The sequence below is a fragment of the Cupressus sempervirens genome, chromosome 1, assembly GCF_028749045.1.
Source record: "Cupressus sempervirens isolate cs-2001-9-10 chromosome 1, ASM2874904v1, whole genome shotgun sequence".
Lineage (NCBI taxonomy): Eukaryota > Viridiplantae > Streptophyta > Pinopsida > Cupressales > Cupressaceae > Cupressus > Cupressus sempervirens.
In genome coordinates this window covers 693,585,851-693,609,734 of record NC_143118.1, presented here as the reverse complement: position 1 = coordinate 693,609,734, position 23,884 = coordinate 693,585,851, and positions in this window count along the sequence as shown.

Genomic DNA, 23,884 nt, shown 5'->3' with positions numbered 1-23,884 from the left:
CAAAGAGTAGGATCTAAGGATTCCCTCACAAATGCATGTATATTTGAATGCCACTCCTAGATATTCAATGTAGGTATGCTTGATAATCACTTAAGATGAATGAGAGAAGAATGTGGATGGATGGAGGGATCTTCGTTCTTGATTGGGAACTCAACTCTTGACCAATATGATAGAAAACTTGCTTCAAAGTAAATTCAAATCACCTTGGAATAAACTTGAATGAATTGGAGATACTAGATCTTGGATACTTTCCTTCAAAATCTTGAATACCATTGCTCAAGTTCTCTTGATCAATTTCTTGTTGGTAAAAATTTAATTGCAAAGTTATAGATCATGAAAGTGTTGGCAATATGGCTAGGTAGATGAGTTAGTGTTTTCATTTATGGTAACATGTATTTCTTTGTATTTCATTGTGAAATTAGACACATAAAATTGTCTAAGTATTGGACAATTTGTAGTAGCACACAGATAGATTTGGTATGTATGGATGACAGAGTCTAAGTTGACACATGCCCAATTGAGGATTGATTGTTGACAATATTATGGTGACGTATGTAAGTGCACAGATCTATACGGACTATACATTTGCAGTTTCTCAATGCATGCCCTATTTCTCCTAGAAATGGGGACTCCCTAATATATTTTTTTGTCTCCCAAACCCCTAGTTCAAGGCCTGGGTCACTGTGGGACTCGACCTAGAGTCAGGGTCTAGCCCTTGTCCTTTAACTAAAAAGAATCAGGTGCCAAAATTGAATTTTTTTTGAGAAAATGGAGGTTTTTTAGTGCTAAAGGGTGCACTGGCACACTTAGCTCACATGTGCACCCTTTCAAGGTGCATAGGTGCACTAAATTCACAAGTGTGCACTTATCTCCCTTTAGAGAGGTGCACCTGCACATATGCATAGATGCACACCTCCAAAGGGTGTGCATTTACCCAGGTCTATATAAGGCTAGGTACCCTCTATTAGAAATAATATTCCACCAATATAATTGAGAGAGGGGGTGAATCATTTATCCAATAATCATCAACCTTAAATAATCTTAACTATTCAATCAAAGTAAAGAGAAACCATACAAAGATGCACATACACAGTTACACCAGATATGTTAACTAGGGAAACCCTTGAACACAGGGAAATCCTCAATGGGAATGATGCCCATAAGATGATGTACTAATATAAATATTCCTTGTTAGAGGATGGACCCTATTAGGAATCTAGTACAACATTTAGTACATATGAGTCCTTGTTAGGAGACTTTGAATCCCTTTTTGAAGATTTCAACCCTATTAGGAGTTATGGAAGATAGAAGGACCTGCAAACAACTTCTAGGGAAAGACCAATGAACTCATTGTCCAAGTCATCTTTCAACTATTCCTTGTAAAATAATTGTATGTACTATACTTTAACTTCTTTCCTTTGCCCTGTCAACTAGACCAATCACTATCAAACCTTGTAAACTAGGTCATGAACCTCAGATCTAAGTATCAAACTTTGGATCTCATAATAAAACCTCGGCAATGAAGCTTTCTTCACCTTCACTCTACTCTTCTTATCTTCACATTTTTCTCTTCAAGCTTCTTGAAATCATTCATACATCTCATACATGATAAAGGAAAATGTCCTTCCTTTATACTAAATCCATAAAATAATTCCCTGAGTTAGCTATTACACCTTCTCAATTAATTATTATAGGACCTTAGTAAGAGTATTTTACACTTAGTGATAAGGGTATGTGCATGACTATGGTGTGCCAAAAAGTGGCAATCTGAAAATTATGTAGTTTTGAAATGCCTCAAACCATTTCATAATCTATTCCGACCTTTTTCCCACCCACCCTGATACTAAATGAAAAAAATTAATATCTTTATAAGGTCTACTATATCTTTTGATACCAACCCTATATGGTCAACTTTTAAAACATCCTAAAAATGTGTTTTTGGCCTGTTTTTATGTGATTCTTACTTCAAACATGTAGCTAATGACTTTTTTTTTGCCAAAATTTGATGAAATAAAAAGGATTTCTTAAGAATGTTCTTATCCTTCCATAAATGTAAGATTTGTCAAATTATGAGTTTAGTAAGTAATTATTAGTTATTTTCTAATGGAGTTACATATAAAGTGTTGACTAACACACTACTTGAAAAACAACTATGACTTTCAAATGGTAAAACATTTTTTAAATCCAAAAGATGCATCACATTCTATGTTTCTTCCACTACAATGGAACAAAATGAAAAAATAAATTTTACAGAGTTTTGAATTAGTTAAGGTGGTCAAACACGAGAGTTTTTTTATTCCAAAAATACTAAAGTTAAAAATTAATTAATTATTATTTATTTAGAATAAAAATATCCAAAAATATGTGTCACATCCAAGCATGAGTCTACTACTTATATCTAGAATATTATAAAAAATATTATCATTTGATTTTGATTAAGGTGGTTAGACATACATCAACTTCGTATTTTTGTTCTAAAATTTTTGTAATATTACATTAAAATTCAAAATTTTGACCAATCAATTTTTTTTTTTTGAGATAAGTCCTAGTAGTTTAGAAACTAGATTCAACTTCCTAGAGGTTATTTTCTCTCAACTTTTTGATATAAAACTAATAACAAGTAGAAAATTGTGCATCAAGTTGACATAACCCTGATTTTTTGATTTTTTATTGCCACTTAAGAGCATAGTTTGGTTGACCACGATCCTGCACATACCCATAACATTAGTCTTTCACCTTGTAACTTGAATAAATTTCCATACCTATAACATTATGAAAAGTGAGCTTAGCCACATCATCTCTAGAATTTATTCTTCACATATTTAACTTTAGCTTATCAGAATAACAAATTTTCTAACAGATATAACAAGTTTACCAAAACATGCCTTTGTAAACTCTATCTCAAAACAGTCTTCACCAAAACTTGCATAACTTCTTCCAGACTTAATATATTATGCTATCAAGGTTAGCTGCATATACTAGATACTTATTATTGTCTCCCTTTAACCTCACTTAGTGAAAATGCTCAATTGGTTGTCTGTACCAAATTAATCTTTATCGTTGCTCTTTTGTCAAATACCATAGAAAAATGCTATGTTGACATCACTGAAAAACACAGTAATGAATGTAACATATCATCATGATAATGATCTAATCATGTTACTACAATACTCTCCCATATAAGTATCATTAGCATTCATGCTTCCAATAATCTCCCCTATTGACATTAATGGCAACATAGATGAAAAAATATCTAGTTCCAAAAATACCAGTAGTTAAAGACTATTATCCTTTCTTTTCAAATTCTCTACATAAATCATTCTCCCAAATTTATATACCTCAATGTACACTATATAAAACTATTTTTCCATGCTCAAACTATTTTTCTCAAACTATTTTTTCATGCTATAAATTCTCCCCCATTAACATCAATGTCAAAGGTTTCAGCAAGCATCAATCTCTACAACAACTATTTCTTACTTGTTCAAGTGTCCAAAGACACTATTCAGAATAATATCCAACAAGAGTCCTTCATGACTCTATCCATTACAAATACTCCCCCATATAAGAAACATCAACATTCAATCCGGACAAATAGTAGTGCTATGTTACACTAGACTAATGCACTCTTGCATCATCTACTCTGATGTAGGAAGGGGCATAACCCCTAGCATACCTTGGAGATACTCAAAAGTCTCTTTGGGAAGAGGCTTGGTGAAAATATCTGCAATCTTCTCTTTGGTGCTTACATAATCTAATCTAATTTCCTTTTTTGCAACTTTCTCTCTCAACATGTGATATTTGATAGAAATGTGTTTAGTCTTTAAATACAACACTAGATTCTTAGACATATTCACTGTGCTTGTGTTATCACAATGTATGATGACAAGTTCATTGAATAATATCCTTATATCCTTTGGCATCTACTTCATTCAAATAACTTGATTACAATTGTTTGTTTTTGTAATATATTATGCTTGTATTGTACTTTTTGAGATATAATCCTACTTCCTTCTAAAGCAAGAAACCAATCTTCCTCCAAGAAAGAAGCCTCCACCACCGGTGCTCTTTCTGTCATCCTTACTACTTCCCCAATCAACATGAGTATAAGCTTATAAAGTGAAATCATTAGATCTTTCATGCCACAATCCAAACTCTGGTGTTCCTATAAGATATCTAAATATCCTTTTAAGTGTTGCATAATGTTCTTCTCTAGGATCATCTTGAAATCTCACAACAATTCCAACTACATTTGCTATATCTAGCCTTGTGTGAGTCAGATATTGCAAGCCTTTGATAATAGATCTATACTTCTTCTGCTCAACATTATGTGTCTCATATTTTTAGATAACTTGTGTCTAGTTACTATAGGTGTTCCAATTGGTTTACATGTTTCCAAACCAAATCTTTTTAGTAGATCTTTCAAATACTTAGTCTGAGAAATAAAGATTCCTTCTTTGTCCTACACAATCTATAATCCTGGGAAGTATTCCATCTCTACTATCATGCTCATTTCAAACTCCTTATCCATTTCTTCTACAAACTTGTCACTTTCATAATCATTTCCTCCAAATATGATATCATCAACAAATATTACCAAAATCATCAATCCATCATCTATTTCTTTCTAGTATAGATTAATGTCTACCATACCTTTTTTAAATCCAAGCTTTGTTAAATACTTGTCCAACCTTGCATACCAAGTTCTAGGTGCTTGCTTCAAGCTATACAATACTTTCTTCAATCTTCATACTATGTCCTTGTCATCTATTAAAGGACAACCTTCAAGCTATTCTATGTATACCTCTTCTTCAAGTTCTCCATTCAAAAATGTTGACTTGACATCCATCTGATACACTTTGAATTTCTTATGTCCTACATGGGCTAAGAATAACCTCATTTCTTCTATTCTTTCCATAGGAGCATAGGTTTTGTCATAGTCTATTCTTCTTTCTTTTAGTAACCTTTATATACTAATCTTTCTTTGTTTCTTACAACTTCACCTTGTTCATTCATCTTGTTCCTAAATACCCATTTTGTTCCTATCACATTCTTGTTTACTATTCTAGGGACCAATTCCCATGTCTCATTCTTCATTATCTGATCCAATTGTTCTTTCATAGCTTGCCTCTGATAGTCATCTTTACTTGCCTCATTTGCATTCTTTGGTTCTACTTGAGATATTAGACATAGTTCTTTATTGCTTATACTTCTTTTCATCACAACTTTATCTCTACTTCTGATTATCTACTCTGGTGGATGATTCTTTGTCATATTCTAGCCAGAAGTAGGAGTTGTTATCTAAACTCTTAGCTTTATTGAAGGTTATGATCTTTGTTCATGCCTTTGCTCTCCTTTATTCTACAAATCATTGTTAATCTCAAAGAATACTTCATCATTCCTTGGTTTAGTAACAACATTCTCATCATCATAATTGTAATCAACTATTCTTTCTTGTATCCTAAATTTCTCATCAACTCTTACATTTGTACTTTCCAAAATATTCTTAGTTCTCAAATTATAACATATATAAGCTCTTCTTTTTAATGAATAACTAAGAAACATACCTTCATCACTTCTAGCATCAAACTTACCAATATCATCATCTCTTTTGAAGTAATATTTACTACCAAAAATTTTAAAATAGTTAATTGTAGGTGAGTAACCAAACCATACTTCACAAGGGATCTTGTTTGTGTCTTTCCCAACTTGAACTCTATTCATAGCATAGATTGTTGTATTCACAAATTCTCTCCAAAACATCTTGGATACATCATTCTAAGCTAGCATAGCTCTTGTTTCTTCTGTTTCTAACCTATTTGATATCTCTGCAATTCCATTTTGTTTAAGGGTTCTTGGAGCTAATAGCTATCTTTTGATTCCATTAGCTTCACAAAAGATTTTAAACTCATTCGATGTAAACTCTCCTCCTCTATTTGATCTTAAACTTTTAATCTTAATACCTGATTCATTCTTGACTCTATTCTTTAATATCTTGAACTTATCAAATGCCTCATATTTTTCTTTAATAAATGCAACCCACAGCATTCTAGAAAAGTCATCAACTAAAATCATGAAATACCTTTCACCATAGAATCCTTTAGTCTTCCTAGGACCACTAAGATATGTATGCACAATCTCAAAATTTTCTATAATAGTAAACTTCTTTCTAGGAAAAGAAGTTCTAGTATGCTTTTCCAATACACACTCCTTGCAAATTGTGTTATCAGGCCTAACAATCTTAGGAAAATCTTTAAAGGACCACTAAGATTTGTATGCACAATCTCAAACTTTTCTATAATAGTAAACTTCTTTCTAGGAAAAGAAGTTTTTGTATGCTTTGCCAATACACACTCCTTGTAAATTATGTTAGTAGGCTTAACAATCTTAGGAAAATCTCTAAGTGCAACCATACTACTACTTTTCACAATACTATCAAAGTTTATATGACAAAATCTCTTATGCCATAACCAACTATCATCTACCTTAGCAACCAAACATGGAAATTTAGTTGGATTCAATTGAAATACATTACCTCTACATCTAGTTCTTGTTCTAATTACCTTTCCATCTTTTTCTATGATCATGCATGTCTTCTTTATGAACTGTAACTGATAACCTTTATCCACTAGTTGTCCAACACTTAGAAGATTGTGTTTCAAACCATCAACAAAATATATATCCTTAGTGTTAGTCCTACCATCAAGAGTTAAAGATCCAATACCTTTAACATGGCATGTTGCATTGTTTTCAACTCTGACAATGCCTCCATCATGACTTTTGAAGTCAACAAACTTGTTCATATCACTAGTCATATGATGTAAACAACCATTATCAATTATCTAGTCAGATTTATTTTCAACCTGTGATACCAAAGCCATCTTCTCTAGACTTTCTTCTTGAATAGCTACAAATTATATTTCATCATCACTAGCACTTACTATTTATTCATCAGAATCATCTTCTTCATTTGCATGCGAAAACACTCTATCTCTTCTAGCTTTGAACTTTCCTTTACACTTTTTCTTTCTTTAGGAAACTTAAATACATAATGACCAAACTCATTACAAGTCCAACATAAATTTCTTAGCATCCTTTTCTGTTCTCACTAGAAGGGCTACTCCTAGCTTTTTGTCCTCATCAGCTTTGCTAGTGCTAGAAAAGTCTCCTCTGGCACTTGTGCTTCTCGATATGTTAGGTCGAATATTTAGGGCACTAAAAGTAGTTTATGTTCTGGTCAATTCTCTAGATTATCTAAACTCATTCTCAACTACTTCAAGTCTCCTAAGAAATGTTTCCTTTGTGAAATCTCTAATACAAGAGATCAACAAATGTATCATTTGAACTCCTTTCTTAAATGGTGGTGTTAAGCTCTTCCATAACTTCCAAATCACCTCATCATCTTTCTTAGTTCCTCCTTGAGATCTGATACCTACATTGATTTTTGATATCCTACCTACATATGTTCTTATAGATTCATATTGCATCGTCTTAGCATCTTGAAATGCAAAAATCTAGCTTTATAACCTCAATTTCTTAAAATTTTCATCATCTTCAAAACTATTTTCCAAATCTCATGAGAAGTATTAAGTGATTTTACCTAGTTGTACTCAATTTTAGGAAGTGTAGACAATAGTGCTTCTCTACCTCTCATGTCACACATAAAAAATTCCCTTTCTTCCTCGGTACATGATTCCAAGTCATTTTCAGCAATGATTGTCTTTTTTGATTTTGTCAAGATCCAATACCCTAGACCCATACACAGTAGATGTGTCTTCATCATTTCCTTCCAGCTATCATAATTTTTTCCATCAAACTTTAGACTATCCTTTCTGAATATTTTTTCCATGCATCTTCCAAAGTTGTTAAACTTTATCTTCAAGGACTTGAAGCTCTGATACCAATTGTTAGAAACAATAGTCCACCAATATAATAGAGAGTGGGATGGGGTGAATCAGTTATCCAATAATTATTAACCATAAATAATCTTAACCATTCAATCAAATTAAACAACCACCATACCAAGATGCACATATACAATTACACCAGATATGTTAACTAGGGAGACCCTTGATCAGAGCCTAGTGGGAATGATGCCCACAAGATGATGTACTAATATAAATATTCCTTTTTAGGGGATGGACCATATTAGGATTCTATTACAACATTTATTACATATGATTCCCTATTAGGAGACTTTGAATCCCTATTAGGAGATTTAAATCCTATTAGGAGTTGTGGAAGATAGGACCCACTATCCAAATAGCTTCTGGCATAAGACCACTAAACTCACTATCCAATTGATCTTTCAACTATTCGTTATAGAATAATTGTTTGTACTATACTTTAACTTATTTCTTCTATCATTTCAACTAGACCAATCATTTTTAGACCTTGTAGAGCAAGTCACAAACCTTAGATCCAAGTATCAAACTTTGGACCTCATAATAAAATCTTGGCAATAAAGTTTTCTTCACCTTCGCTCTACTTTTCTTATCTTTTCATTTAGCTCTTGATGCTTCTTGCAATCATCTATACATCTCATACATGATAAAGGAAATTTTCTTCCTTTATACAAAATCCATAAAATAATTCCCTAAGTTGGCTATGACACCTTGTCAATTAATTATTATAGTACCTCATTAAGAATACATTACACTTAGCGATAACATTAATCTTTCACCTTGTAACTTGAATAACTTTTCACGCATGCAACTTTATGATGAGAAAGCTTAGCCACATCATATCTAGAATGTATTCTTCACATCTTTAACTTTGGCTTCTTAGAATGACAAATATGCTAAGATATATAACAAGTTTATTAGAACATGGCTTTGTAAACTCTATCTCAGAATAGTCTTCACCGAAACTCACATAAATTCTTCTAGACTTAATATCATATGGCTCTAAGGTTAGCTTCATATACTAGACACTTAGTATAATCTCCATTTAATCTCACTTAGTGAAAATTCTCAACTGGCTGTCTGTGCCAACTTTATCTTTACTATTGTTCTTCTGTCAAATACCACTAAAAACTACTATGTTGACATCAATGAAAAACACAGTCATGAATATAACATATCATCATGTTAATGATCTAATCATGTTACTACAATACTCCTCCATAGAAGTATCATCAGTATTCATGCTTCCAATAGCCTCTCCCCTCTCTTCATTATTCTCCTATGCTCAATCAAACCCGCACCTCCACAAATCTAGAGGTGCACCTCGGATTGGAAATACACACAAAACCTAAGGCACCAAAGGTGCATACATGTGCACCTATCCAAGGTGCTCATGTGTGCACCCTTGATAAAACTAAAATTGCATGTGTGCATGTTTGTACCCTTGATAAAACTAAAACCTAAAAAAAAAAGGACGCAGGCAAAGAAAATCACCAAGGAAAGGTGTATGTGTGCACACCTCCCGAAGGTACACACATGCACACCTTTTTAGACAAGTAAAGATACCCAATGTAATGATACACAAATGCACAGCATACCAAGGTCTGCATCTATGCACCATTTTGAATACTAAGTTCCCCTTTGCACATAGAGCATAGGGTGCACACATGCACACCCCATCAAGGTGCACATGTGCACACCCTTAGAACATTCAAAAATGAATCCCCCCCACATATCATTTGCACTAAGTGCATGTGCATAGTTGCACACATACGTAGTTGTACAATGTACAATTTTGCACATGCACATGTGTGCACCTCACCTAGGTGCACACGTGTGCACTTGCACAACTTCACCAAAAGATACTTGGAATGCATTTTTGGTGCACCTAACACACTTTTTAAGGTGCACAAGGTGATATTTTTTTCTTTTTAGGGTTATTATTGGGGATTGAGATAGTTTTTCTCTATTTTTATGCTTTGGGCTAGGTATTTTGCTAATTAGGGTTTGTGTTTAGGTTGAATTGCAACTCTCTAGACTAATGTCTTTCTTATGTGTAGATAAAATGGCATCCTCATCATCCTCACTCGTAGAAAAGGTGGCTCCCAAACTAGAAGTGTTCAAATACCTAGGTACACCAAAGAAACACTTCTTTCAAGACAAACATGCATAAATCTGAGACACCAAACTAGGACACATTGATTGGAATGCATTCCTCACCATCTAGAACAAACCTAAAGAGATATATATAATGGTTTCAACACTTATCAGATCAAGGTTATTAAATGTGGCATCACATCCTACATCCATGTAGTATTCTGAACTCATTATGACATTGGCAGACCACTATGTTACCAAGGAGAAGGTTGTCAAGAGTTTCATAAGAGAGATAATAATGGACCTCTAACCTCACAATATTGACAAATTCTTTGATTTTCCTAGAGTCAATTAGTACTTATAGATATCCTATGAGGGAGTAGAAAGATGGTACTGAGAAAATGAGAAAGAGGTGTGAGAGATAATTTAATCATCATTGTTGATTAATAGAACATGAGTGGGCCAGAGAATTTGAAGTGTAGACATGACTCAAGGTTATATGAGGGATGACATTGGATATGCTATATTGCTTTTGAGAAGATTCACGGGCTTATCGGTAGCTAGACATCTTAATATTTGGATGGTCCACTTCATTAAAACCATCAAGATAGCCAAGATACCTATTGACTAGGCCACAATGCTTAGTGATAACCTAGATGAGCAGCTGGTGGGAGTCAAGACTAACCCCATATTCTATATGACATTATATGTTGTGTACTTATTGGCAGCAAGGACAACTAACTACCCAGAACTATACAAAAAGGGAAGCATGCAAGATGAAAATGCTTGGCCCTATGTAGTGTATCCTTAGTTGGTGAAGAAGAACCTCTCATATCAGAGCAAGGAATATAGGATAGTGAATGATAGTTTTATATTTGCAATCATCTGGTTTATAGAGGGTGATTCCGCTAAAAGAATATTAGTAGACATAGCATCAAGGATCACAGAAATAGGTTCCTACTACATTCAATTTAAAACATTCACATACCTTAGGATAGTAGGCACATGGGTGAACCCAAATAAAATCTTGAGATATTATCAGATAGACTCATTTTGTTGGAGATTGCTAGACAAGTCACATTTTCATATGACAGAGTGAGAAAACAACACAAGAAGACATGGGTGTGGCTAATAACCATAGGTGTATTTGAGGTCAAGCAGAAATAAGATATAATGATCTTTGATTCAGAATGGGATCACTATCCATTGGAAGAGTATAAATTGCCTCACAAATATTTTGATAATATTGGGATGGTACAAAACCTAGCAAGGAGGAAGTTCATACATGAAGACGCATCAGAGGATCATTGGATAAATGTCATAGATAACTATGATGTCTAAATAAGGGACTATTATGCAATGACTGTACACTTAGGGGGGAAGGTGCTTAAGATGAAGATCCCTCTCAAGGCTATCAAAAAAGACACAAAATATGTTAGGATCCATTGTACAATAGAGACAAGATATATGGCAGGCCTATAATGCATGTTGGGATTGGAAGGGATGAAAATGTAGATATCAACAACAGAGCTTGACACATTGTCCACTTGATAAGGGAATGGATTAAGAAACCATTCAAACTTGACCCAGTTTTACAAGTTTTTCCCCTACAAGCCACAACATAACCTATGAAAGGCAAAAGTGTAAAGGTCATAGTACCCACTTTCCCAATTCAATCCCTAGTGAGACCAAAAACGGTTCATAAACATGAGTGATAAATTGAGTATTTTGATGCAAATAGGAGAGTTAAAAGGAGGAGAGCTCCAAAAAAATCTAAGAAGCAAGTGGATCAAGTAAAACTACATCAAAAATCCTAGTAGAATCTAGTGCAAGAACAACCCCAAGATGAGTCAATTGCTTAAGTCCAAGAGACTGAGAAAGTACCTCCTCTTTAACACAAATAGGAGGGACAAGAAAAGGAAGAACATAGGATACCACTAGAAGAGAAAGAAGAGGAAGAAGCCTCCTCCTCCTAAGAAGATCAAGGTTCAGTTCACTTTGGGAGAGCCACAGAAAAGGAGAAAATTTGAAGAAAAAGAATACTCTTGCACCACAGGTACCTAAAACCATTCCTTAGGCTGAAGAAGAAGATGAGGAAAAACTTGATAATGTTCTAGTCTAGGAGCATCCACAAAGAATCCAAAAATTGTAGACTAGGTCACAAACCTCAGATCCAAATATTAAACCTTGGATCTCAAAATAAAACCTTGGAGAGATTAATCAAATAGGCATCTAGACCAAATTTTATGACCTAGTTCAAAGATTGACACTATTATAAGCCCTTGGTCAACTATGGTAAAAGGGCCTAGAATCTTAGTATTCTATATTATTTCATGTTTTATCATGTTTAGGACCTATTTGGGTCATTACATTTAATTTTTCATAACATTATCTTATAAAGTGCAAAAATTGTAAAAATGCAAAATTGCTTGAAAAGTTGTCAAGCAACTTTTAATCAACTTTTTGCAAATCAAAGCAAGAACTTCCCCAATGTCCATAACAATTTTGAAATTTTCTTATGAACATTATAAGGCCTATAATAATCCCTCTTAGGTTGGTGATAGGCATAGAGAAATAGAAAGAAGGAGATTATTTATTTTTTAACTTTCAATCAATAAAAATACCCTATTTTTACTATAAATTACTTGTTGTTCTATGTTATATGGGTTTGTATAGATTCATCCAAAGTCTAAAATCTAATTTTTTAGATAGGTGGATGAAGTAACTTTCCAATTCTTCTATTTTGAATTATACATCTATTCTCTAACTCAAGATATTCACATTTTTGTGTAAGTAGGTTTGGATTTCTTGCTAACCTAAGGTTTTGAAGCATTTTCAAGCATAGAGGAGGGTTTCACCATGAGAATTTAATGGAATCTAGTGAAATCCTAGTATTGGATATGTATTTTAAGATGAAATTGGTTTTAATTTTTTACTTGCAGTGATCCTCAAGAAATTTGATGCCCTAGGCATGCATTTCCCATGTGCATGCTAGGAAAAGGATGCAACATCTTCCACAACTCCAACCATACTTGGTATCAACCATTTAAATCAAGTTTGAAATGTGTCTAGGGTTTTCCTCACAATTTTTTATTTTTTTTTGAAATATGGAGTCCTAGAACATGTATATCCTTTGTAAATGGAGGTCTAATTACCCTAGTTGCCTAAGCGAGAAAGTGAACAAAAGCCCATTTGTTTGTGTCATCAAACCTTGGTGCCTAAATTTTTTTTTTAAGTCCCAAAAGGGTGTTCAAAAAATTAATTTTTTTCCCTTGTTTGGGTGGATATATTTTGTTTAAAATTTGATTTTCATCAAAAAGGGCTACTAGCCTGTTTGGATGGCTTAACAAAGAAACTATGTGGAAAAACTTACATAGTTTAGTTTTAACCATTGTTTCATGTCATTCGTGAACAAAATAGACTATTCCCATGTGTTGGAGTCTCCCTTTTTCATTTGAATAATTTTAATCTTGTTTCCACAAAATTGGTCAATTTGTGCATTGTGAGCAACTCGTGATAAGTTATCTTGTTCACAGGGTCTCCTAGTGATTAGGGTTTTCCTTATTTGGGTGTAGGGTTTTAATAACCTAGTATCCTCCTTTTAGAACTTTTAATTGGTGCTTGCACATTTGATCATCTTTACCAAGAGATTTGGTTAAAGGAGTTTAGTGAAGAGGGCTTTTGGAACAATTGATCACCTTGTGATTAATCCCACTAGGTTCCATTGCATCAAGTGGCATCAAAATCATAGATCTTACTGAAGAAGAGGAAGAAATACCTACCATGGTAAAAAATTATAAACTAGCAAAAATAGTAAGGGGGAAAAGAGCAACCAATGTTTCTCTTGCAAAGAGGTTGAAGGAAGTCAAATTCAAGTTGGACAAACAAAGAAGCACACACTCTGAAGAAGATTAGAATATAGAGGTTGAAGATATTGATGAAGATGATGAAGTTCCTACTAAACAAAGGCCTCTCTTGAATTCTCTCAAATCCATGGAGAAAAGAGCCATGGAGGGGAAGTTGGAATTGCCAACTTTCTACAGAAAAATGAATCTTGATGTAGTGTTGGATTGGATAGAAGTCCTAACCATTTTCTTTGAGTTTGAAGACATCCCAGAGAAGTAAAGTGTAAAGATTGAAAAGTCCAAGTTGAAGGGAGAAGCCCTAACTTGGTGGAACTTCATCTAGATAGAGAGGGTGAAGAAAGGAAGAAACATAAATTCTTCTTGGGATAGAATGGTGACACTAGTTAGGGAAACATATGTGCCTAAAGAATATGGTGTACAACTCAATAGGAGGAAACAAAGTCTAAAACAAAAGGATCTAGATGTTAGTATCTATATAGAGGAATTCTTAAAATTGTGTATGAAGATCAACACACTAGAGGATGAGGAAGGAAAGCTAGCAAGGTACATGAATGACCTTAAGCTACCTATCCAAGAAGAACTTAGCCTTCACATTCCTAGTTTTATGAACAAGTGATATTAATTAGCATTCGAGGTGGAAGAAAAATGGAAGAGGAAGAAAGATCAAATTAAAGGAAAGGAGAATAATAAAAACTTCAAGCCCAAGAAAAATTCTTGGAACAAGGGGGGAAATAGTGGAAACAAACCTACTAAATTGAATAAGGATTAGGGAGGACAAATTTCTAAGGAAAACTATAGAGGCGAAAATCTTTTAGAGGTAGAGGAAGAGGCAATGACCCTCTTAGATGCTACAATTTTAATCAAGTAGTACACCATGCAGGAAAGTGCCCAAAAAAGAGAAACAATAATCAAGGGGAAAGAAGAGCACAAATTGTAGAGGAAGAGAAATTTGATTGCAGAGAATTTGAACCTAAGGAATAAGCATGTCTAATGATGAGGCAAGCATTTTTGTAGATCCCTCACACCCAAGAGCCACCCCAAAAAAAAAATCTCTTCAAGACAAGGATCAAGTGACAAGGCAAGGAATGCAATTTGCTAATTGATTTAGGTTCTACTAAAAATATAGTTTCCTCTAAAATGGTAGAAAAACTTAAACTAGCTATGAAACCCCACCCCTTTCCATATCATGTTTCTTGGCTAAGAAAGAGTCAACAAACCTTAGTGATAGAACAATAATGGGTAGAATTTTCTCTAGTAGATTTCAAGGATAAGGTACTTTGTGATGTTGTAGAAATGGATGTATCTCATATACTTCTAAGAAGACTTTGGAAATATGATGTTGATGTCATCCACCATTGCAAGAAGAATACCTATTCTATAACTAGGAATGGTGAAACCTTCACCATGAAGCCCATGCCTAATCCTAAAGCATAAACCATTGTTGTAACCATAGGGGAGAAAGAAATGAATAAAGCCTTGAAGGAATCTAATGCCCAAGGTTTTATTTTGGTCTCTAAGCCAAATGAAAAACTAACTTCTAAGGACAAGAATCCTATCCATAAGGAAATACAAGATCTATAGGAAAAGTATAGTCAAGTTACTATTACTGATTTGCCCATAATCCTCCCTCCCATTAGAGATATCAATCACCAAATTGACTTGATACCTAGCTCTTCCCTACCTAACAAGGTACCCTATAAAATGACACCAACTCAACATGCTGAAATTGCCAATTAGATGAATGATTTGTTGGAAAAAGGTCTAATACAAAGGAGTTTAAGTCCTTGTGTTGTTTCATCTATCCTTGCTCCTAAAACATATAGAAAATGGAGGTTGTGTACTGATAGTAGGGCTATCAACAAGATTACCATAAGGTACAGATTCCCCATGCCTAAGATTGAGGATCTATTGGATCAACTAGGAGGAGATTTCTATTTCACCAAGATAGAATTGAAGTATGGCTACCATCAAATCAGAATAAAACTAGGGGACAAATGGAAGAAAACATTCAAAACTATTTAAGTTTTGTTTGAATGGTTAGTAATGCCCTTTGGGTTAAGCAATGCCCCTAGAACTTTTATGAGGCTTATGAATGAGATATTCATAGATTTTATTGGAAAAATTGTTATTATTTACCTTGATGTGATACTAATATTTATTCATAGAAAGGAGGAGCATCTTGATCATGTGGAATAGGTACTAAGGAGGCTTCATCAACACAAGTTGGTGATCAACTTGGAAAAGCGTATGTTTATGAAGAAGGAACTTGTGTTCCTAGGATTTGTGATCTCACAAGGTACCCTCATGATGGACCCTAAGAAGGTTGAAGAAATCATCAATTGGCCTCCACCAAAGAACCAAGGTGATGTAAGAAGCTTCCATGGTCTTCCCACCTTCTATAGGAAATTTATCAAAAACTTTAGTCATGTGTGTGCACCCATGCTTGACACCATCAAAGGAGGAAAGAAGATTAAATTTTCTTGGACAAAGGAAGCCAATAATGTATTTTAGTACTTGAAGAATAGAGTCTCTCAATACCCAATCTTGGTTTCTACTTGATTTTAATAAGGTTTTCACTATGGAAACTGATGCAAGTAATTTGGCCATAAGTGTAGTCCTAAGTCAGGAAAGTAAAGCAGTAGCTTTCTTTTCTGAGAAACTAAATGATGCTAAGAAAAAAATTTCAACTTATGACTTGGAGCTTTATGCCATGGTAAAAGCCCTCAAGTAATGGAGGTACTATCTAATCCCCAAGGAGTTTGTAGTATACATCGATAACTATGCATTGATTTTCTTCAATTCTCAGGAAAAGCTATTTGTCAGACATCTAAAATGGATGGAGCATTTGTAAGCTTATACTTTCAACATCAAACATAAGAAAGGTGTTGCAAAAAAAGTTGTTGATACCCTTAGTAGAAGGGTTGGTCTAGTTAAATAAGTACAACTACAAAGTGTGGGAATTGATTCCCTCAAGCCCTTATATGCTAATGATCCTGATTTTGCAGAGATTTTCAAGTTTGCGCAAAAATGGTTGGAAGATACCATACAGATTTCTCTAAATATCTGATTTAGAATGGAATCCTATTCAAAGGAGCTTAGTTATGCATTCCCAAATTCTCAATGAGGACAAATATCATTAGGGAGAAACACTATGGTGGTCTAGGAGGACATTTTGGCATTGACAAGACAATAGACATTGTGAAAAAAGCTATTATTGGCTAGAGATGAACAATGAGGTAAAGAAGCTCATTGAGACTTGTAGCATCTGTTAGCAAGCCAAAGGTGTTTCAAAAAATTAGGGATTATATCAACCCATTCCAATCCCCATAAGACCTTGGGAATCAATCTTAATGGATTTTTTCATGGGGCTACCTAGAACCAAGTAATGTTTTGATAGTTTTTTTGTGGTAGTGGATAGATTCAGTAAAATGGTCCATTTTATACCATGTAAAAGCACAAATGATGCTTCTCATATTGCACATATTTTCTTTAAATAATTAGTTAGGATCCATGGTTTACCAAAAACTATTGTACCTAACAAGGATGTAAAATTTCAAGGCCATTTTTGGATAACACTTTTTAAGAAACTTGGTACTAACCTAACCTACAATTCTACCTACCATCCACAAATTGATGGGCTAACTAAGGTGGTAAATAGATCTTTAGGAAATCTACTATGATGCCTCACAAAGTGGTATGCTTAGAGTTTGGATCTACTCTTGCCCCAAGAAGAGATTACATTTAATGACTCCATGAATAGATCAATAGGAAAGACTCCCTTCCAAGCAGTGTATGGCCTTCATCCCAAGGGATCATTGGACTTGGTAGAACTACCATCTAATTTCAAAATTAGTGCTCAAGGAGAAGAGTTAGTAGGACTCATTACAAAGGTGCAACATGAGGTGAAGAAAATATTATAGGGGTCAACACTAAAATACAAGGAACATGCTAATAAGAAAAGAAAGGAAATCCATTTCAAAGTTGGAGACAAGGTTTGGGCATATTTGAGAAAAGAGAGACTACCTAAAGGTAGATATTTCAAACTTTAGATGAAGAAAGTTGGACCATGCAATATACTCACCAAGATGGGTGAAAATCCATATGAAATCTCTCTTCCCCTAGCTTGCAAATTCATCAAGTGAACAAGGTGAGAAAGCAGGCATCCATAGTGAAGACTAAGTAACTGATCTCCCTCAAAGAAAACCAATAGAGTTAGAAGAAATTTTGGACACCAAATTGCTAAAATAGACTAGAACCAAGAAGTACACATAATACTTAGTCAAGTGGAAAGGGCTCCCCAATATTGATGCAAATTGGATGACAAAAGACTAGATCAAACAACATGGTACTTTTGTGGAGCAATTGCCCTTAAGTAGGAACTTGAGTTTTAAAACACAAAGGGAGTATGGTGAAAGAGCATCCACAATGAATCCAAACCTTGTAGACTAGGTCGCAAGCCTTAGATCCAAATATCAAACCTTAGATCTCAAGATAAAATCTCAAAAAGATTAATCAAATAGGCATCTAGACCAAATTGTATGACCTAGTTCCGAGATTGGCATTGTTATAAGCCCTTAGTCAACTATGGTAAAAGATGGTCAAAGGGCCTAGAATCTTAGGATTTTGGATTATTTCATGTTTTATCATGTTTAGGACCTATTTGAGTCATTAGATTTAATTTTTTATAACATTTTCTTATAAAGCACAAAAAGTGCAAAAAATGAAAAATTGCTTGAAAAGTTGTCAAGCAACTTTTTGCAAATCAAAGAAAAAACTTCCCCAGCAGACATAAAAAGTTTGAAATTCTATTATGACCATTGGAATTCCTATAATAAGCCCCTTTTAGAAGGGTGATAGGTATAGAGAGAGAAAGAAAGATATTGTGTATTTTTCAACTTTCAATCAATAAAAATACCCTTTTTTTTACTGTATATAGCCTATTGATTTGTGTTGTATGGGTTTTTATAGATTCATCCAAAGTATAAAACATAAATTTTTGTATATGTGGATGAAGTAACTTTTGAATGCTCAAGATATTCACATTTTTGTGTAAGTAGGTTTAGATTTCTTGCTAACATAGGGTTTTGAAGCATTTTCAAGCATAGAGGGGATTTCCCCATGGGAATTTAACAACCTCTAGTAAAATCCTAGTATTTGATATTTATTTTAAGATAAAAAAAATTTTAAGTTTTTACTTGCAAGGATCCTTGAGAAATTTGATATCCTAGGCATGCATTTCCTATGTGCATGCTAGTAAAAGGATGCAACATCTTCTGGAAATCCAACTAGACTTGGTACCAAGGCTTGAAATAAAGTTTTTAACTTTTCTAGGGTTTTCCTCACATTTTCCCATCATTTTTTTGTAGGATGGAGTCCTATAACATGTACTTCCTTTGTAAATGGAGGTCTAATTGCCCTAGTTGCCTAAGTGAGAAAGTGAACAAAAGCACTTTTGTTTGTGTCATAAAAACTTGGTTCCTTAGTATGTTTTGTAAGTCCCAAAAGGGTATCCAAAAAAAAAAAAAAATCCTAGTTTTTGTGGAGATATTTCCTTTAAAATTTGATTTTCATCAAAAAGGGCTAATAGCCTTTTTGGATGGACAAAGCAACTATGTGGAAAAACTTACATAGTTTGGTTTTAACCATTGTTTCATTTCATTGGTGACCTAAATAGACTATTCCCATGTGTTGGAGTCTCCCTTGGTCATTTGAAGATTTTAAGTTTGTTTTCACAAAATTGGCCAATTTGTGCATTATGAGCAACTTGTGATAAGTTGTCTTGTTCATAGGGTCCCCTAGTGATTAGGGTTTTCCTTGTTTTGGTGTAAGGTTGTGATAACCTAGTATCATCCTTGTAGCATTTGTGATTGGGTTTTTGCACATTTGATCATCTTTACCAATATATTTGATTGAACGACTTTAGTGAAGAGGGCTCTGGGACCATTTGATCACCTTGTGATCAATCCCACTAGGCTCCATTGCATCATCTTCCCTTGAGTCAAAGGAGTCAATCAGTCAGGGCCTTAGAAGAGAAAAGAAGAAGGAGTTATACTCTAATGTCACCATCTAGTACAACAGAACTTGTTTAGATTACAACTTCTGAGGATGAGTAGCAATAGTGGATCATGGACATGCAGGATCAAGGGACTGATGTCTTTAACCTCTTAGATTTTGATTTCATGGCTATTGGCACTAAGATGGTGGGGGATAAAATAAGGGATTCTCCAAGGAGTCAAACCCTAGGTGAGGGCTGGAATCAAATACTACCTTTTCCTCAAGGACTTTTGGCCTACCCTCACCATCATCTCAAGATTTGTCATTTATGTACAAATGATTAGTGAAACCACTCCCCATGAATATTGAAGTAGAAGAACATGCACTAGAGGAAGAGGAACCTCAACAAATGCAGCCTGATGAAGTATTAGCAGAGGGGAAAATACTAGAAGAAGTACCCCAATAGTCTCCTCATGATACCAAGGCTAGGACCTTGGTCCAAGACAATACATAGATTCAAATTGGTGATGTTTCTCAACTAGAAGAGACTTTATAGAGTATTGATAAGGGAAAGGGACCTACAGTAAAAACTCCCTCACCAATCAAATATATGTCTCGAATCGGCACTACACTCCCTTGGCTAAAGAGTGAGGTAATGGTTCAACAAATGAGGCAGTTAAATGTAACCATTGAGGAGGGAATCGAGGAGCTATTAAGAGAAATCAACAATCTTGAGCCACCTACGGCTGATGTGTGACCATTGGCCTTCATCATGAAGAACCAAGATTAGGACTTTCTTACACACATAGCCATCCCTCCTCTACATGATGATATAGAAGATTTGACTCCCAATGTTAGAATATATAGTCCACTAATATAACTGAGAGGGGGGGAGGGGTGAATTAGTTATACAGCTAATATTACAAATTACAATCTTAAATCATCTTTAACCATATGAGTAATGTAAATTGAAACCACAAAAAGATACTCATACACAATAACACCAAATATGTTAACTAAGGAAACCCTTGATCAAAGGGAAAACCTTGCTAGGGATGGTACCCACAAGATTATGTACTAATATAAATATTCCTTGTTAGAGGATAGACCCTCTTAGGATTCTATTACAATATTTAGTACATATGAGTCCCTATTAGGAGACTTTCAATTCCTATTAGGAGATTCCAACCCTATTAGGATTTTTGTCAACCCTATTAGGAGTTGTGGAAGATAGTTGGACCCACTAACTAATTAGCTTCAAGGGCAAGACCAATGAACCCACTACCCAAATTATCTTTGTATTATTCCTTGAAGAATAATAGAACCAAATTTTACTTGCTACACCGTGTCTGTATCCTATCAACCAGAATTTTGCTCCTTCAAATCTTGTAACCAGATCTTGAATTGCACATCCAATAATCCCTTGGATCACTTACACACATTTAGTAAGCATTGTGCTTCTTTTCACAATTTACACTTGAACAATGATCATAATACTTGAACACGCATTTCAACTAAGGAAAAGATATTAACCTTATACCATATCTTCCTTTAGTCAACCTTCAATCTTTCCCAATTTTTTAAAATAAGATAATTAATTAAATTACAATTCCAATAGCACTGTCAACTCATAGTCTATAAAAAAATTTACACATGAGATACTAAGATGTGTGCACTTGTTGATGTCATCAACTGGCTATCCTTTATCACTACTTGACTGTGCATTACTTCATTAAATCTTGGATGTAAGATAGACAATAGTCATCAGGAACTGCTTTCCTAATATTCTATCTCTGTATAGCTCTCTATAAATCAGATACAACCTCCATAATCATCAACTTATACTCTGTGCACTCAACCACGTCATCAAGATAGTATGTTGTAAATGTCCATAATTGCACATGACTAGACAATCAAACCATTGTTCGTACCATCAAGATCTTTGTCTACTACTCTGCTAGTCTTTACAAAAATAATGTTTTGTTGACATCAGTCAAAGACATAGTCATGAATGCAACATATCAATACTCTCCAATGTGCAGGATACTCCCCCAATGTATTATCATCAGCCATCATCCTAAAAATCTCCTCCTTTGGAATTGATGGCAACATAGATGAAAATAATCTAATTTCCAAGAATACCAAGTAGTACTTTGTTGCTACTTCTGTCCTCATCTCATGCATATTCTCCCCGATACTTTAAGTAGTGTTTTTCATGCATATTCTCTCCCCCATAGACATCAACATCAAAGGTGTCAATCTCAGTACCAATTTTCAATCAATTGCTCCAAGTCATTAATCAGCTCAAGTTTCCAAAGACACTATTTTAAAAAAATACAAAATAACAAGAGTCCTTAGTGACTTGGTACATATTAGATATTCCCTCATATAGGAAGCATCATCATTCAATCTAGTCAAATAATAGTGCTCTATGCCATTGGACTGATGCACTCTCTACATCAACTATGTAGAAGTAGGCAGGGGCATAACCCCAAGAATACATCTCAAGTACTCAAATGTATCTTTAGGAAATGACTTTGTAAAGATATTTTCAATTTGATCCTTAGTACTTACATACTCTAATTTGATCTCCTTTTCTACTACTTTCTCTCAACAAATGATACTTAATAGATATATGTTTTTTTCTTAGAATGCAACAACAATTCTTATACATACTCATGGTACTTATGTTATCACAGTAAATGATAATAGATTCTTTGATCTCAATTCTAATATCCTTCAACAAATCCATATAACCTAATTATAGTTATTTATTGTTGCAACATACTCTACCTCAAAAATGCTCTGTGAAATGCAATCTGGCTTCTTGCTCAACCAAGAAACCAATCTTCCTCCAAGAAATAATTCTGCACCATTGGTGCTCTTTCTATCGTCCATACTTCCTGGCCAATCAACATCAGTATATGTGAAAAGTGTGAAATCACTTGATCCGTCATACCAAATTCCACAATCAAATGTCCCTTTCAAATATTTAAATATTCTCTTAAGTACTACAAAATGATATTCCTTACGATCAGCTTGAAATCTAGCTACAATCCCAACTACATTTTCTATATCTAGTCTGGTGTGAGTCAGATACTGCAAACCTCCAATCATATATCTATACTTCATTTTCTCTACTATAGGCCTCTCATCTTTGTTGGATATATTGTGACCATTTATCATAGGTGTGCCAATAGGTTCACAACTTTCCAAACCAAATATTTTCATCAAATCTTTTAGATTCTTAGTATTTGAAATGAATATACCATCATTATTCTACACAATCTGCAAGCCTAGGAAAAACTTCATTTTTCTTATCATGCTCATTTCAAATTAATTCTTCATCTCCTCAACAAATTTATCACTAGCTTCATCATTACCTCCAAAAATGATGTCATCAACAAATATTACAATGATCAACAAACCATCTTCAATTTCTTCTAGCTACAAATTACTTTATGTCATACCTTTAGTAAATCCAAGCTTTGCCAAGTAACTATCCAACCTTGTATACCAAGTTCTTGGTGCTAGCTTTAGACCATAAAGACCTTTCTTCAATTTGCATACCATGTCTTTATCTTTTGATAAAGGAAATACTTCAGGATGCTCAATATAAACCTCTTCTTCTAATTCTCCATTTAGAAAGGTAGACTTGACATCCATATGATAAACCTTGAATTTCTTATTCATTGCATAAGCTAGGAACATCCTTATAGCTTCCATTCTTGCTATAGGTGCATATGTTTCCTTATAATAAATTCCTTCCTGCTCTAAATAGCCTTTACAAACAAGTTTGGCTTTGTTTCTCACAACTTCTCCTTGCTCATTCATTTTATTCCTAAAATCCCATTTTCTTCCTATCACATTGTTGTCTTTTGGTCTAGGAACTAACTCCCACATATCATTCTTTATTATCTAATCTAATTCATCCTTCATTGCTTGGATCCAATGATTGTCTTTGACTACTTCATCTCCTTACTTGGGTTCAACTTGAGATATCAAGCATATCTCCTCATTTAC